General features: G+C 50.0%; 1 protein-coding gene and 1 non-coding gene across 2 annotated transcripts in view; both read left to right on the forward strand.

The window, feature by feature from the left end:
- The window catches only part of LOC107076200 (antigen WC1.1-like), a 455,354-nt gene that overhangs the window by 38,296 nt on the left and 400,687 nt on the right, over positions 1-16,371 (forward strand). The window lies entirely within an intron of this gene.
- Positions 4,660-4,731, forward strand: trnae-uuc (transfer RNA glutamic acid (anticodon UUC)). The gene has a single exon. It is a non-coding gene; the product is annotated as a tRNA-Glu (tRNA).

A 16,371-nucleotide genomic window follows, 5' to 3' on the forward strand; every position in this document is an offset into this window, starting at 1 on the left:
GTGGAGGGGTGGGATGTCAGGGCCTGACGACACTGCTTTATGCAGAGAATGGAGGGGTGGGTGTCAGGGCCATACGACACTTCTTTATTCAGAGAGTGGAGGGGGTGGGATGTCAGGGCTAGATGACACTGCTTTACACAGAGAGTGGAGAGGTGGGTGTCAAGGCTATACGACAGTGCTTTCCGCAGAGAGTGGTGGGGGTGTGATGTCAGGGCCATAGGACACTGCTTTACACAGAGAGTGGTGGGGGTGGGATGTCAGGGCTTGACGACACTGCTTTATGCAGAGAGTGGAGGGGTGGGATGTTAGGGCTATACGACAGTGCTTTCGGCAGAGAGTGGTGGGGGTGTGATGTCAGGGCCATACAACACTTCTTTACGCAGAGAGTGGCAGGGCCTGACGACACTGCTTTATGCAAAAAATGGAGGGGTGTGTGTCAGGGCTATATGACAGTGCTTTCCGCAGAGAGTGGTGGGGGTGTGATGTCAGGGCCATACAGCAGTGCTTTACACAGAGAGTGGTGGGGGAGTGATGTCAGGGCCATACGACAGTGCTTTACACAGAGAGTGGCGGGGGAGGGATGTCAGGGCTTGACAACACTGCTTTATGTAGAGAGTGGAGGGGAGGGTTTCAGGGCCATAAAACACTGCTTTATGCAGAGAGTGGAGGGATTGGTGTCAGGGCCATATGACACTACTTTACACAGAGAGTGGTGGGAGTGGGATGTCAGGCCCTGACGATACTACTTTACGTAGACAGTGGCAGGGGTGGGATGTCAGGGCCTGACGACACTGCTTTATTCAAAGAGTGGAGGGGTGGGTGTCAGGGCTATACGACAGTGCTTAATGCAGAGAGTGGAGGGTTGGGTGTCAGGGCTATACGACAGTGCTTTCCGCAGAGAGTGGTGGGGGTGTGATGTCAGAGCCATACGACACTTCTTTACGCAGGGAGTGGCAGGGGTGGGATGTCAGGGCCTGACGATACTTATTTACGCAGAGAGTGGCAGGGGTGGGATGTCAGGGCCTGAAGATATTGCTTTTCTCAGAGAGCGGAGGAGGTGGGATACGACCTCTCAGTGGGGCCAGCAGGGGGCACTCACCCTGCGGTCTGTGTGGGTCTTAATGCCCCAGTGTAGTGACGGGGGACACGATCTGGCCCACCAGCGACGAGCAGGTTACCAGATCTAGACAAAGGGGGCAACTCTTAGTCGTATGAGCTTAGTCACACATCGCAGCGATTAAAAAAACAAAACAAACATATTATGTCTGTTACTAACGACTTTTTTTTCCTACATTGAAAGTCTCTTTCCCGGGTGATTTTCTAGCGCGACTGGGGCTCTTCATTTCTCCTCGGTGTCTCATCGTGGGCGGATTTGAAACAGACCACAGAAGGTGGTCACACACTATATTATTATTTAGAGACAGGCTCACTGTCTGTATCTCAGGCTGGGACAGTAAATCACACTGTATTATTATTTTTATTAATATTATTGAGAGTCTGGCTCACTGTTCCCCAGGCTGGGACATGAGATCACATACTGTATTATTATTGATTGACAGGCTCACTGTTCCTCAGGCTGGGACAGGAGATCACACACTGTATTATTATTGAGAGACAGGCTCACTGTCTGTTCCTCAGGCTGGGACAGAGGATCCCACACTGTATTATTATTATTGAGAGACAGGCTTACTCTCTGTTCCTCAAGCTGAGACAGGACATCACATACTGTATTATTATTATAGAGAGACAGGCTCACTGTATGTTCCCCAGGCTGGGTCAGGAGATTACACACTGTATTATTATTATTGAGAGACAGGCTCACTGTCTGTTCCCCAGGCTGGGACAGGAGATAACACTGTATTATTATTGAGAGACAAACTCACTGTCTGTTCCTCAGGCTGGGACAGTAGGTCACACTGTATTATTATTATTGAGAGTCTGGCACACTGTTCCCCAGGCTGGGACAGGAGATCCCACACTGTATTATTATTATTTAGAGACAGACTCACTGTCTTTTCCTCGGTCTGGGACAGATGGTCACACACTGTATTATTATTGAGACAGGCTCACTGTCTGTTCCTCAGGCTGGGACAGTAGATCACATTGTATTATTATTATTAATATTATTGAGAGGCTGGCACACTGTTCCCCAGGCTGGGACAGGAGATCCCACACTGTATTATTATTATTTTGAGACAGGCTCACTGTTTGTTCCTCAGGCTGGGACAGGAGATCCCACACTGTATTATTATTATTGAGAGAGAGGCTTACTCTCTGTTCCTCAGGGGGAGACAGGACATCACATACTGTATTATTATTGATTGACAGGCTCATTGTTCCTCAGGCTGGGACAGGAGATCAGACACTGTATTATTATTATTATTATAGTGAGACAGGCTCACTGTATATTCCCCAGGCTGGGACAGGAGGTCATATATTATATTATTATTATAGAGAGACAGGCTCACTGTATGTTCCACAAGCTGAGACAGGAATTCACACTGTATTATTATTATTATTGAGAGACAGACTCACTATCTTTTCCTCAGTCTGGGACAGTTTGTCACATACTGTATTATTATTATTGAGAGACAGTCTCACTGTTCCTCATGCTGGGACAGTAGATCACACTGTATTATTATTACTGAGAGTCTGGCTCACTGTTCCCCTGGCTGGGACAGGAGATCACACACTGTATTATTATTATTGAGAGACAGGCTTACTCTCTGTTCCACAGGCTGAGACAGGACATCACATATTGTATTATTATTATTGATTGACAGGCTCACTGTTCCTCAGGCTGGGACAGGAGATAACACACTCTATTATTATTATTATTGAGAGACGGGCTCACTGTCTGTTCCTCTGGCTGGGACAGGGGATCACACACTGTATTATTTTTATTGAGAGACAGGCTCACTGTCTGTTCCTCAGGCTGGGACAGAGGATCACACACTGTATTATTATTGAGAGACAGGCTCACTCTCTGTTCCTCAGGCTGGGACAGGAGATCACACACTGTATTATTGTTATTGACAGATAGGCTGACTGTCTGTTCCTCAGAATGGGACAGGAGATCACACATTGTATTACTATTATTGACAGATAGGCTCACTGTGTCTTCGCTTGGGCTTGAACAGGAGATCACACACTGGATTATTATTATTGAGAGACAGGCTCACTGTCTTTTCCTCAGGCTGGGACAGGAGGACATGCACTGTATTATTTTTATTGAGAGACAGTCTCACTGTCTGTTCCTCAGGCTGGAGCAGGAGATCACATACTGTAATATTATTATTGATTGACAGGCACACTGTTCCTCAGGCTGGGACAGGAGATTGCACCCTGTATTATTATTATTGACAGATAGGCACACTGTGTCGTCGTTTGGGCTGGGACAGGAGATCACACACTGTATTATTATTACTGAGAGAGAGGCTCACTGTCTGTTCCTCAGGCTGGGACAGGAGATCACACACTGTATTATTAGTATTGAGAGACAGGCTCTCTGTCTGTTCCTCATGCTGGGACAAGAGATCACACACTGTATTATTATTATTGAGAGACAGGCTCACTGTCTGTTCCTCAGGCTGGGACAGGAGATCACACACTGTATTATTAGTATTGAGAGACAGGCTCTCTGTCTGTTCCTCAGGCTGGGACAAGAGATCACACACTGTATTATTATTATTGTGAAACAGGCTCACGGTTTTTTTTCCCGGGCTGGGAGAGAAGATCACACTGTATTATTATTATTATTGAGAGTCTGGCTCACTGTTCCCCAGGCTGGGACAGGAGATCCCACACTATATTATTATTATTGAGAGACATGCTCACTGTTTGTTCCTCAGACTGGGACAGGACATCCCACACTGTATTACTATTATTGACAGATAGGCTCACTGTGTCTTCGCTTGGGCTTGAACAGGAGATCACACACTGGACGCGGAGCCGATCATTTGCAATTGGGCTGTGCCGACAGACCAGGACGAGCTCTGTCGGCTCAAAAGCAGCGCAGGACCTGCAAGAACAACAGAAAGATTAGCATCCAGCGGGGGCTTCTTAGTGAGCCCAAGATCTCATCAAGAATCGGCTCCAGCAACAGGGCTGGGCGCATTGTTCCATTCTCCGACCACTCTCGGTGTAAACAAGTCCCTCCTGGTCTCTGCTTGAATTGCACTTTCCTGCGTTTGCTTTGGTGTAACTGGCTTCCCCTGCATGGGCGAATGTGTAGAAGATCCTTAGTAAGTCATTGAAGAAAACCGAGAAGAGGTCGGAGTGGCCTCTGTCGTTCATCAACAATCCAGTCAGGCAGTACTCCTCTGTAAAGCGCCGTTCGTTCACATCGATTGGCTTTTTTTGCCTTCATTCGTACAAGTAGTAAAAGCAGACGCCCCTATTCTGCCGTGACTCGGTTGCGGCTACAACGCAAAGTACTGACCACTATACAATCACGGCGAGTTACCGAGACAGACGTGGCAGGGCGGAAAAGGCTGTGCTCTCTTCGTGTGACATAATTCGGAAAAGTCCTGACGTTGCATTTCAACTGAGCCCCAGTATACATCGACCCTTCGACACTCTGAGTGACAACGCTCTTGCATGTTTTCTCATATTTATGTAGTTTGCTTGGATGATGCCTGGAACAGCGGGGTTGTGTGCTCCCATATGGTCTAGCGGTTAGGATTCCTGGTTTTCACCCAGGCGGCCCGGGTTCGACTCCCGGTATGGGAATGTGTCCGTTTTGCCTCCTGCTTTCCAAAAGATCAGCACCGTGTACGAAAGAGCCGCATTAAAACTACTCGAACGTGCAAAACGTGCGAGAAGAGGGGGCGCTTGTTTCCAACCGAAACTTCTCGCGTGTGAGACGAGCTGATCATCGCTGTGGGAGGGTTACTCTGGTAGACAGGGCTGACCTTCGGCAATAGGATTTATACTCTCCAAGATGATATTTGCACTTTCTGGAGAGGCGATTTTCTCCACTTCAGTAGCCCGATTTCTTCGATTGCGTGGAGAGGGCTGTAGAATGTGGCGCCGCCTTTCCTGCTCCGTCCATGACAGGCGTGCTGGTCTCTGGAGAGAGAGCACGGTCCATCAGCGCACTCCAATAAAGGCACTGGAACCAGCTGAATCGCATTGGCGAAGCTCAGCACTGGGCCGCTGGGCACAGTTTACCATCGTTTCCGTAGTGTAGTGGTTATCATGTTCGCCTCACACGCGAAAAGTCCCCTGTTCGAAACCAGGCGGAAACAGACTTCTTTTGTCGCCACGCTGTGATCGAACAGACCCACTCACCTCTTAGTGTGGCGGGATCTGCACAGTGCAGGTCGCAGCGCATCCTGCTTTCACTTCAATGCGCGTCCTGATGTACCCCGGTCTCCCGCGTGACAGGTGGGGACAGGTGACAGGTCCTATACTAACGAGGAAGACATCGCTCTCTCCGACCCCCGGCATCGTGTCCCGACCCACCGTGCTGGAAGCCGACGCGTGCTGTGATTCCTTTACGGAGCAGAAATGACAACCGAGGAGCCGAGAGATCATTTCAGCATTTCGCGTCTGAACGGAAAACACAAACGACCAACTCGGAATGACTTGCCTTTGACGCTTTTCAAAGCGTTCTTTGTGCACGATGACTGCGCCGCCTAGCAGATACAAATGGGTTGTACAACTTTTAACTAGCAAATGGAAGAGGGCTGAAGTAAGAGACAAGATGTAAAAAGGGTTAATAACTTAAGTCAGTTCTGCCTGAAAATTAGACTTCTAAGCAACAGGGGTTTATGGCAGGAAAGGGGGTTAACTGATAAGGATTCCAGATGCGAGGGGGCATAATCTTAAACTGACCATTTGGCCAGGGTCTCTTAACTGGCCAAATACCACGACCCCCCCCTTACCATAACACCGATTGACGTCTGAAGCAGCAAGGAAGGACTATATAACCTGAAAGTTTGTACCGGCACATCGAAGAATACTTCGGTTTTGTTGTTTCTTGCGGGAAAAAAGTCCCGACTCTCTCTGATCGATTGGGAAATCTCTGCTCCCTGCGAGAATCGCCTGAGATGACGGAGTAAATGTGAGTTCCTGAATTCCTCTGGCCCGGGGAAGACACCGGTGTATGTAATGGGTGGTTTGCTGTAAGCCCAGAATTTGGTCTGGCAGGCGGTCCGCGGTATTGTGTACAGGCGTTCGAAGCTGGTGTAGGCATCCCACACTGACAGATGAAGAAACTGAGTCTCTTTAGTCTGAAGGGAGTGTCTCACACTGACAGGCCGGAGGAACTGAGTCTCTTTAGTCTGAAGGGAGTGTCTCACACTGACAGATTGAAGAAACTGAGTCTCTTTAGTCTGAAGGGAGTGTCTCACACTGACAGGCCGGAGGAACTGAGTCTCTTTAGTCTGAAGGGAGTGTCTCACACTGACAGATTGAAGAAACTGAGTCTCTTTAGTCTGAAAGGAGTGAACCCAGGTGCCCTGTGCTGAGCCAGGATCAGGGTGGAGTGGCGATTGCCATGATCCGGCGAGCACAAAGCTTCATCAGCTGCCCTTTGCCACAGGAGGTAAGAGGATGTCCAGTGATGACGGGCTTCCCTGTCCGTCGTGGCAGTGAACAGGTCCTGGTTACAGGATCTCTAAAAAAGGAAATAAAGACTGAAATCAGATCCGACCCACCATGCTGCCATGGCAACGGTGCACTGCCCAGTGAAAGTGGCAGCCTGTCCCTGGACTGTGGGTGGAAACTGGAGCACCTGGAGGAAACCCCCACAGACCAGGGAGAGAACATGCAAACTCCACACAGACAGCACCCACAGCCCAGGTCCAGCACTGTGAAGCATGCCCGACGATGCGGAAGGGCTTTTACAAATGAGTGTGTAACTCACACTGGTGCCCAGGATGGCCTGCTACCGGATCGCAACCTAATTTTCTTAATGCAGTTTGTTCGAAGCGGTTTGCAGGAGCTGGAGGTGAGGACTGAGCTGGGGTCCAGGGTGCGAGAGTGACTGCTGATGTCGTGTGTGTGTGTGTGTGTGTGTGTGTGTGTGTGTGTGTGTGTGTGTGTGTGTGTGTGTGTCTGGATCATTGTGAGCGCCGTCAGGTTTGTGTATTTGTTTAAACAAGAGGACGTGTCTGTGCGGGTCTGACTCTGTGTGAAGGTGCATCTCTAACTGTGTGCGCGCTGGCCTGTCTATCTCTCTACACTGCATGAGGGGCTAAATCTGCCTCCGAGAACCCAACTTTTCAGAAGAAAAATCTATGAAAAGGCACGGCCTGGCCCTCTTCTCTTGCTCTCGACGTACAACACACTGGGGGATGAAGCTGGTGTCTTCAGCTGTAACCCTAGCTATTTATGCAAACAGCTCTTTTATGAAAAGCAGCTCTAGGCCTAGACAGGAGGAACAGATAAAACAAATCTTGGATTTATGGCTTATTCAAAGCAGACTGAGCGCTGCTATACTGTATGTAGGAGCCAGAGATGAAGAATGAGCTATTTAAGGAAATCAGGAGAGTGAGAGAGGGAGTGTGTGTTTTTCCTCCCAAAAGAGAAGGCTTGTGGTTCATTTGCTTTTCTGCACAGGCTGCCAACGTGAGTACGTGTTGGGTTCTTGGTTTGAATGCTCGAGTTGTCAGGCTGGCGTTTTTTGTTCCTGTTGGAGCCCATAATTGTGAACAAGGCGCTTGAGGACGTCTCTGTGCGGGTGTGCATTTGTAATGACGTGTGTGTGCCTCTCTGTTTCAGTATAAACAATGCATTTAAGAAATTCAGCCTTTTCATGTTCCTAATATTCTTTCCTTCTCGACAATAATAACTAAGGTGGCTGCTGGAAGAGGTGTTAATGGGGCCAGCAGGGGGTGCTCACCCTGCGGTCTGTGTGGGTCCTAATGCCCCAGTATAGTGATGGGGACACTGGACTGTAAACTGGCGCCGTCCTTCGGATGAGACGTAAAACCGAGGTCCTGACTCTCTGTGGTCATTAAAAATCCCAGGGTGTTTCTCGAAAAGAGTAGGGGTTTTACCCCAGTGTCCAGGCCAAATTTCCCATTGACCCTTACCAATCATGGCCTCCTAATAACCCCCATTTATGAATTGGCTTCATTACTCTGCTCTCCTCCCCACTGATAGCTGGTGTGTGGGGAGCGTTCTGGCGCACTATGGCTGCCGTCGCATCATCCAGGTGGATGCTGCACATTGGTGGTGGTGGAGGGGAGTCCCCATGTCCTGCAAAGCGTTTTGAGTGGAGTGTCCAGAAAAGCACTATATAAGTGTAAGCAATTATTATTCATTATAATGTAATAAGTCCATTATTTCTCACCCCTCCATTGCAAGGCATACACAACACAAACACCAGGAACAATTTTCTCAGAAGCCAGTTAACCTCCCAGAAGAAATAAAAGGTGTTAAAAGTAAGTATCTCCTTTAGGTGAGGACAGACTGGATCAAACAAAAACAACATTTGAAGTGAATTGCAAATGTATTGAGTTGTGATGCAACTGTAACTTGAACCTAACATGACTGGGGCGTGCATTTTTGAAATTGCATTTTCACAGCTGAAATACAAAATGAAGCTGATCGCAGTCCAAACTCAAGGTATTGTTGTAAAACTAAATATTCAACATGTTTCTACCTGTCCCTTTTCAGCTCACTCAGAAGTCCACAGCCTGCAGCCTGGTGCCTCTCTGTCTCCCCCCTCCACACTGCTGGTCCAGTGGAGGTGCTGTTTGATCCTGCACGATCTGTCCAGAATCGTATAGTCTTACTGAGCAGCGCAGGGCTCCCTGGCCCCAGGTACGAACAGTGAGTGTCAGTGCAGAACAGCTCTCTGACACTCCGCTCCCTCACTCCAGCTGATCAGGGCAACTACACAGTGAGGGACCTTAATGGAAGCAGTATCAGCACTGTGATCGTCACTGTGGGTGGTGAGCAGGTCTACAGTAGGATCACTAGAGGGCTCTATATTCTTGACAGAGTGTGTTCTTATATCATCCTCTGTCCTGATTGTCTTTCAGCTCACAGAGACAATGTCACCCTGCAGCCTGAAGCCTCTCTGTCTGTCCCTCTGTTCACTGGAGAGCCAGTGGAGGTGCTGTTTGATCCTGCAGGAGGTGGAAACTGGACCTCAGTGTGTTCTGTCCAGAACAGCACAGCCAGCTGTGTCCCCCAGTACAGTTTTTATTTTATTTTTGATGATTAGCCATATGTTGATTACAATATTGTACATAATGTATAATTTGAACTCGATATTTTTCAGGAGTGAATGATTGTATATTTTCAGAATAAATTTCGAAACCAATTATTGTCCCTCGATCTGTCTCTCTCTCGTCCTGCTGTCTGTCTGTCCCTGCCTCTCTGTCTCTCTCTCTTTCAGCCCCGTCTGTCAGTCTGTCTGTCCTTCTCTCTCCTTCCTCTCTCTCTCTCCTTCCGCTCTCTCTCTCGGTTTGTTTGTCCCTCAATCTCAATCTTTCTCTTTGCCTGCTGTCTTTCTGTGCCTTCATCTTTGTGTCTCTCTCTCCTTCCTTTCTGTCTGTCTCTCTGTCTGTCCTGCGTTGTCCCAGCTGGGCCTGTCTCCCCGGCTCTCTGCCTTCAGCTCTGTTCGCCGATGTCCCACCAGCCCGTCTCTCTCTCAGCCTGTCTCTTGACTTGCAGGAGGAAGAGGAGGTGGAGACAGCTCCTCCGGCAGGAGAGAGGAAGAAGGTCAGTGCTGGTCCCACCCTGCCTCCTGTCCTGTCTGTGGTGGAGTTTCGCCATCTTGTCTGTCTTGTCAGCCCTGTCTGTCAGTGTCTCTCCCCTCCTCCTCTCTGTGCTGTGGTGTCCAGTCAGTGTGTCTCTCTCCTCCTCCTCTCTGTCCTGTGGTGTCCAGGCAGTGTGTCTCTCTCCTCCTCCTCTTCTCTGTCCTATGGTGTACAGTGGGTCAGTATTAGTGGGCTACACCCAGGCTCACTCACTGCGAGTGTGATCTCAGCAGAGTCTCTGTACTCTTGGGACACTTGACTCACCTGTCTCTCTCTTTCTCTCCCTGTGCTGTCCCTCTCCTGCCCCCTCTCTCCCTCCTCGGACTCCAGCTGGAGGAGGTCCAATCACCACCTCCTGTGAGACAGAAGAAAAAGAAGGTGGGTAATGCTCTGATCCTCTCTTTACTCCTGTCCAGTGTCCAGTCAGTGTGTGTGTATGAACCCCTCTCTCTCTCAGTGCAGTGTTCATGTACTGGAGTGTCCAGTCAGTGTGTGTGTATGAACCCCTCTCTCTCTCAGTGCAGTGTTCATGTCCTGGAGTGTCCAGTCCGACTCTTAACGTGACTCTCCTGTCTCTGCTTCAGAAGTGCTGGTGCGTCTTTTTAAAGTCCCTGAGCTGCATGTCGGTGGAGACAGATGATAAGGACGAGCCGATGGAGGCGGCGGAGACCGTGTGTCAGGAGAGGAAGAGCGAGGGAGAGGAGGAGCAGGCTGCCGGGAAGGACAAGAAGAAGAAGAGGAGGTGCAGGTGAGCAGACAGGGGGACGCCGCCCGGTCGTGTCTGTGATTCAAGGAGGAGTCTCCTCTTGCTGTTTGATGTCATGGTGATGTCCGTGTCTGTGTCCCTCACACTTGCAATAACAATATTCTTTCCAGGTTCCTTTCCTGGTTCTGTGCCAGCTAGGATCTGAGTTGGTTGCCTTCCCCACCAAGGACTGGACTGGACTGGACTGGACTGGAGCTGAGGGACACCAGACTGGACTGGACCGAAGCTGAGGGACCCCAGACTGTGCTGGACCGAAGCTGAGGGACCCCAGACTGCACTGGACCGGAGCTGAGGGACCCCAGACTGTGCTGGACCGAAGCTTAGGGACCCCAGTCTGTGCTGGACCGAAGCTGAGGGACCCCAGTCTGTGCTGGGCCAAAGCTGAGGGACCCCAGTCTGTGCTGGACCGAAGCTGAGGGACTCCAGACTGTGCTGGACCAAAGCTGAGGGGCCCCAGACTGGACTGGACTGGAGCTGAGGGGCCCCAGGCTGTGCTGGACCGAAGCTGAGGGACCCCAGACTGGACTGGACCAAAGCTAAGGGACCCCAGACTGTGCTGGACTGAAGCTGAGGGACCCCAGTCTGGACCGAAGCTGAGAGACCCCAGTCTGTGCTGGACCGAAGCTGAGGGACCCCAGTCTGGACTGCACTGGAGCTGAGGGACCCCAGTCTGGACCGAAGCTGAGGGACCCCAGTCTGTGCTGGGCCGAAGCTGAGGGACACCAGTCTGTGCTGGGCCGAAGATGAGGGACCCCAGTCTGTGCTGGACCGAAGCTGAGGGACCCCAGACTGTGCTGGACCGAAGCTAAGGGACCCCAGACTGGGCTGCACTGGAGCTGAGGGACACCAGACTGGACTGGACTGCACTGGAGCTGAGGGGCCCCATACTGGACTGGACCAGAGCTGAGGGGCCCCAGACTGGACTGGACCGGAGCTGAGGGAGCCCAGATCCCAGTCTGGACTGAAGCTGAGAGACCCCAGTCTGGACTGAAGCTGAGGGACCCCAGACCCCAGTCTGGACTGAAGCTGAGGAACCCCAGACTGGACTGTGGAAAACTTTCACATTATCTCCACCTGAGTCCTCAGATCGTCTGCATGACCTTGTATTATTAAGTATTATTTTAAGGTCCTGTGATGATCGTAAGATGGGGGGGGGGGTGTCCCTTGACATTCATCTGTATTGTAATTTTTGTTCTTTTGTTAAGCATCATTGAAATGTTTTTTAAAAAAAGCTTTTGTTTTTTTCCCTCCCCCCCCCGAAACGAACGAACAGAGTCTGTCTTTCTCTTTCATCCCGGAGAGTTTGTGGTTGATGGATTGAGGCCGAGAGCCCTCGTTGTCGGCGTGCCACCAGTTAGCGGGGCTAAAGCAGGGGGGGCATCGTGTCCAATACTCCTTGAAACGAGACAGATTTCAAGCCACCTCCGTCTGAAGAGAAGGAAGTTGACCACGAACTCCAGGGTGTCCTAGGAAGCTCTTTAGCCATCGTTTGCCCAGCAGCCATCTCACCCTGCAGCTCCCAGCTAGCAGCCCCCTCCCCACTGGAGCCCAGCAGGTAGAAGCCTGGTCAGTACCTGGAGGGGAGACTCCTGGGAAAAACTGAGGTTGCTGCTGGGAGAGGTGTTAGTAGGGCCAGCAGGGGGCGCTCACCCTGCAGTCTGTGTGGGTCCTGATGCCCCAGTATAGTGACGGGGACACTGGACTGTAAACAAGCGCTGTCCTTCGGATGAGACGTCAAACCGAGGTCCTGACTCTCTGTGCTCATTAACAATCCCGGGGTGTTTCTGGAGAAGAGTAGGGGTGTTACCCCAGTGTCCTGGCCTGATTCCCCCCCTGGTCTTGACCCATCATGGCCTCCTTATCACCCCCCTCTCTGAACTGGCTCCATCCCTCTGCTCTCCTCCCCACTGAGAGCTGCTGTGTGCTGAGCGGACTGGAGCATCATCCAGGTAGGGGCTGCACACTGTGGGGGCTGGAGGGGATCACCCTGACCTGGGAAGAGCTCTGAGGGGAGGGTCCAGACTTATTAATTATTATTATTATTCGTGCTGCACTGGGCTTCAGTCCTGGCAGTGAGAGGGGGACTCTGTGATCAGTACAGATACTTATGACTGTATAATAATACACGATAGAAATGGAAAACAGGGTAGCGCTGTTATCTCTTCGAAACGTTTTGAACTGCCAGAAGAAGTTTTCACAACCCGGACTCGTGAAGGTACAGGTCTTCTCCCTTTGTCCGGAGTAAGGTGAGAGGTCACCCCCTCGGGGCGCAGTATCCCCGATGCACCCCCCCCACCACCCAAAACGACACACACTTCTGTGACGACTGGGAGACCCCGGTTCGACCAGCCCCTGCGGTGGAGGAAACGACCCGCTGGAGAGAACACGCAGACTCCACACAGAAGGGTCACCTCGGCATTTATTCCAACAGCAAAACAACACCAGAGAGAAACGGTCTCCGAAAGAGAAGCGCACACCGGGAAAAACACGACGGGGTCATTACAAATGGGAATAGGAGTTCTTTTTTTCTTTTCCGGACGTCAGTTGTATAGTGTCCTGGTGATTTCTCCCGTTTCGAACGGAGTTTAATGTCGCGTTTCTACTTTATTAGAGAGAGGCACTGAACTTTGGGGAACGTGACATCCACCCAGTATTACTAGTAGGTTGATAAATATAAATGTTCTTTTTCCCCCCGTATGATACCTCGCGAAATATAACGATGGCCAACTCCTTAAGTCGAAATTTAAACCCTTCTCACGCTACAAGACAGTCCGTCAACATCGCCGCGGCCCGAAGCGCGACCTTCGGTATGACGTTGGCGGAAAAGGGGGTAGGGTAAGTACGTCACAGCCGGGGGAAGCCCCTATCACGTGAGAGGGGTGCGGCGGGCGACAAGCCCCTGGGGGCGAAGAGAAGTTGATTTGCGTGGGGTGTGGAAACACTACACGACCGGGCAAGCGAGCCGTTTTTTTTTTGTTTTGTTTTTTCCAGAACATCAGAACAACCGCAGAGATGACCATCGATCCACCTCCAGACGTTTCCTTTTTTGTCCTCTTTGGCCCCCAAAATAAAAAAAAAACTGGGATCCATCGTGGCGTTTCCAAATTAAAACGTCAACCACTTTTCGGGCTTTCGTGCTGTCCATGCTGAAACCGTCATGGTTGTGTAAGCATACGTTACGTCACAGACCGGCGGCGCTCGGACGTGAGGAGTGTCGTTACGTTTTTGAAATGGCACGTCAGACAAGATCTCTGACAAGATCTCCGAAAAACCCAAACCTGTAAGATTCAATTTCAATTCAGTTTTTTATATAGCGCCTTTCACAACAAGAATGCCCCAAGGCCCCGAACAAAGGAGTTGTTCCACACCCCCGCCACCCTCTGTGTACAGTAGAGCCCCCTGTACTGACTGGAGGAGCTCACCCAGCTGTGTCTGGAGAGAAGCCGGGGTATCGGCTTCAACCACAGGGCTGGGCGGCTTGTTCCCCACCCCCACCCCCTTCTGTGTACAGAAGAGCCTCCTGTCCTGACTCCAGTAGGAAATGTCACCTGGAGGCAACACACCGGCTTCTTTTAACAGATCACCTCGGGAATCGGGAACAACGGAGCTGTGTGCGGCCGTCTGTACGGAGGGGTTCAGCGCGGAAGGGCTTCGGGCTCGGGTCTGGACCCGGGGGGGGGGGGGGCTGTCTGTGTGGAGTCTGCATGTTCTCCCTGTGTTCTTCGGGTCCAAAGACAGGCTTTTGGGCTAATTGGCTTCTGGGAAAACTGGCCCTGGTGTGTGTGTGTCCTATGATGGAGTGCTGTCCTGTCCAGGGTGTGTGAGTGAGTGTGTGTTTGTCATGTGATGGACTGGTTCCTGTCCAGGGTGTGTGAGTGTGTGTGTCTGAGTGTCCTGTGAGGGACTGGTGTCCTATCCAGGTTGTGTGTGTGTGTGTCCTAAGAGGGACTGGTGTCCTGTTCAGGGTGTGTGAGTGTGTGTGTCCTGTGAGTGACTGGTGTCCTGTCCAGGGTGTGTGAGTGTGTGTGTGTCCTGTGATGGACCGGTGTCCTATCTAGGGTGTGTGTATGTCCTGTGATGGACTGGTGTCCTGTCCAGGGTGTGTGAGTGAGTGTGTGTGTGTCCTGTGATGGACTGGTGTCCTGTCCAGGGTGTGTGAGTGTGTGTGTCTGTGTGTCCTGTGATGGACAGATGGTACCAAGCCTGGACACCCATGAGACACTGGCTTCCTCAGAAGACTCTCACGGAGGGCACACTGTCCCTAACCCGGGTCCAGAAGAAACTACAGTGATCTATAATTCCTGCGCCTCGGAAGGGTTAATGACGTCTATGTCCGGCGCCCGCGCCCGTGGACCGGCGGTTTGGCGTCGGGCTCCGCAGCTCGAGCTTCGGTGCGAGACAGGGCGGGAGGGAGTCGATGTGGCCTCGGCGCCATCTTTGCTGGTGAGTCAATTGTGACCGTTGCGGTACAATAAACCATCAATAAACCTTTTCCCACCCCGTCCAGTATTTCTGTCGCGGCCCACGTCCCTTACAATCGACAAACTATAAAAAAAAAACAGTAGCCCTTTGCAACATTACACGCCATTTTTTTTTATTTTAAACGTCCGCTAGATACGCAGGTGGCTCGATACCTGTCTTATCCTCGCCGGCGTCTTTATACCGGCAAGTGAATTTTATTTGGGGTCCCTCAGAATTGTGACAGAAATGTCAGTGAACCACAATAAAAAACGAAACTTTTTTTTAAAGGCGGTGAATGGATTTTTTGAGTAACCGTGTAGCGACTAACGTAAGGAAAAAAAAGTTGTCTTTCCCTACGAAGACGTTTTGGTACAGGACTTTCTTTAAATATCAGTTGTCCATAGCGTTTTACAAAAAGTTGATGATGATCTTGGAGATAATTGCAAAGGAAAATTGAGATAACTACTAAAACATTACGTGTGAAACGACAGGACAGAACTTTGAACCCACAAAGAAACAAAGGTATTAAATATTGCCTCGTCATGGGGGGTTGATAATTGTAGTAAGTGTTCCTAATTTTCGTAAAGAAATGTATATTATGGAAGTCACACGTGAGATTTAGTGTATATACGTTTCATATTGTGCATATATACGGGGTTAAAAAGTGGAATGAGTATGATTATAAACTCGTGTGTCCTATAATCAGATAATTTTTGAACAAGCTTTGATTAGACAGGTGAAAAACAACATCAGATCCTTTATTTTAATATATTCTCACGTCTGAATATCAGCTTCTCCCCTCTGGCCAACATTTCAGGGCTCCCAGGTGTAGATCCCAAATTGAAACAAATATTAATTTGTTACCCAGTTAAACAGTTAATAGAAGTGAGTGACCAGGGTAAATAAAGGTGGGTCAGTGTAAACTGTTTATTCTGGACCAGACTTCGTCATGTGTGATATGTCATGACTTCTTATATTAAGTTTTATCTTTATATTTAGTTCTACATGTGTAATAGATGCGATGTGTGTCCATAAAAAGGTTTCTCCAGGGGAAAATCAAGTTCGTTTTAAAACTGTGTTTCCTTTTTAGGGTAGGTTTGCATTCCAAGTGTGGGGTTTTTGCCTTTTTGTATTTTTGCTGAGACAAGTTGCCTTTCTTATACGCGGAGGGATCTGCTCGTGAGATGTCCGCTTGGTCCATTTCTGAGCTCAGTATAAGGTGTAGAAAGCATGACTGTCATCATAACCCGCATCTCACCCAGGTGTGGAATAATGTTGTGACTATTGCTTCAGCAATAACATGCTGATTGCATGTTTCTAGATGGGAATAACACAGATCTCAACTACTGAGGGGCCTTATTAATAAAGTCTCCACAGCCGAAGCGCTGTCTCTTTTCAGCTGGCGATAAACCTTTCCTCGATCCT

Source organism: Lepisosteus oculatus, chromosome 14, assembly GCF_040954835.1.
Source record: "Lepisosteus oculatus isolate fLepOcu1 chromosome 14, fLepOcu1.hap2, whole genome shotgun sequence".
Classification (NCBI taxonomy): domain Eukaryota; kingdom Metazoa; phylum Chordata; class Actinopteri; order Semionotiformes; family Lepisosteidae; genus Lepisosteus; species Lepisosteus oculatus.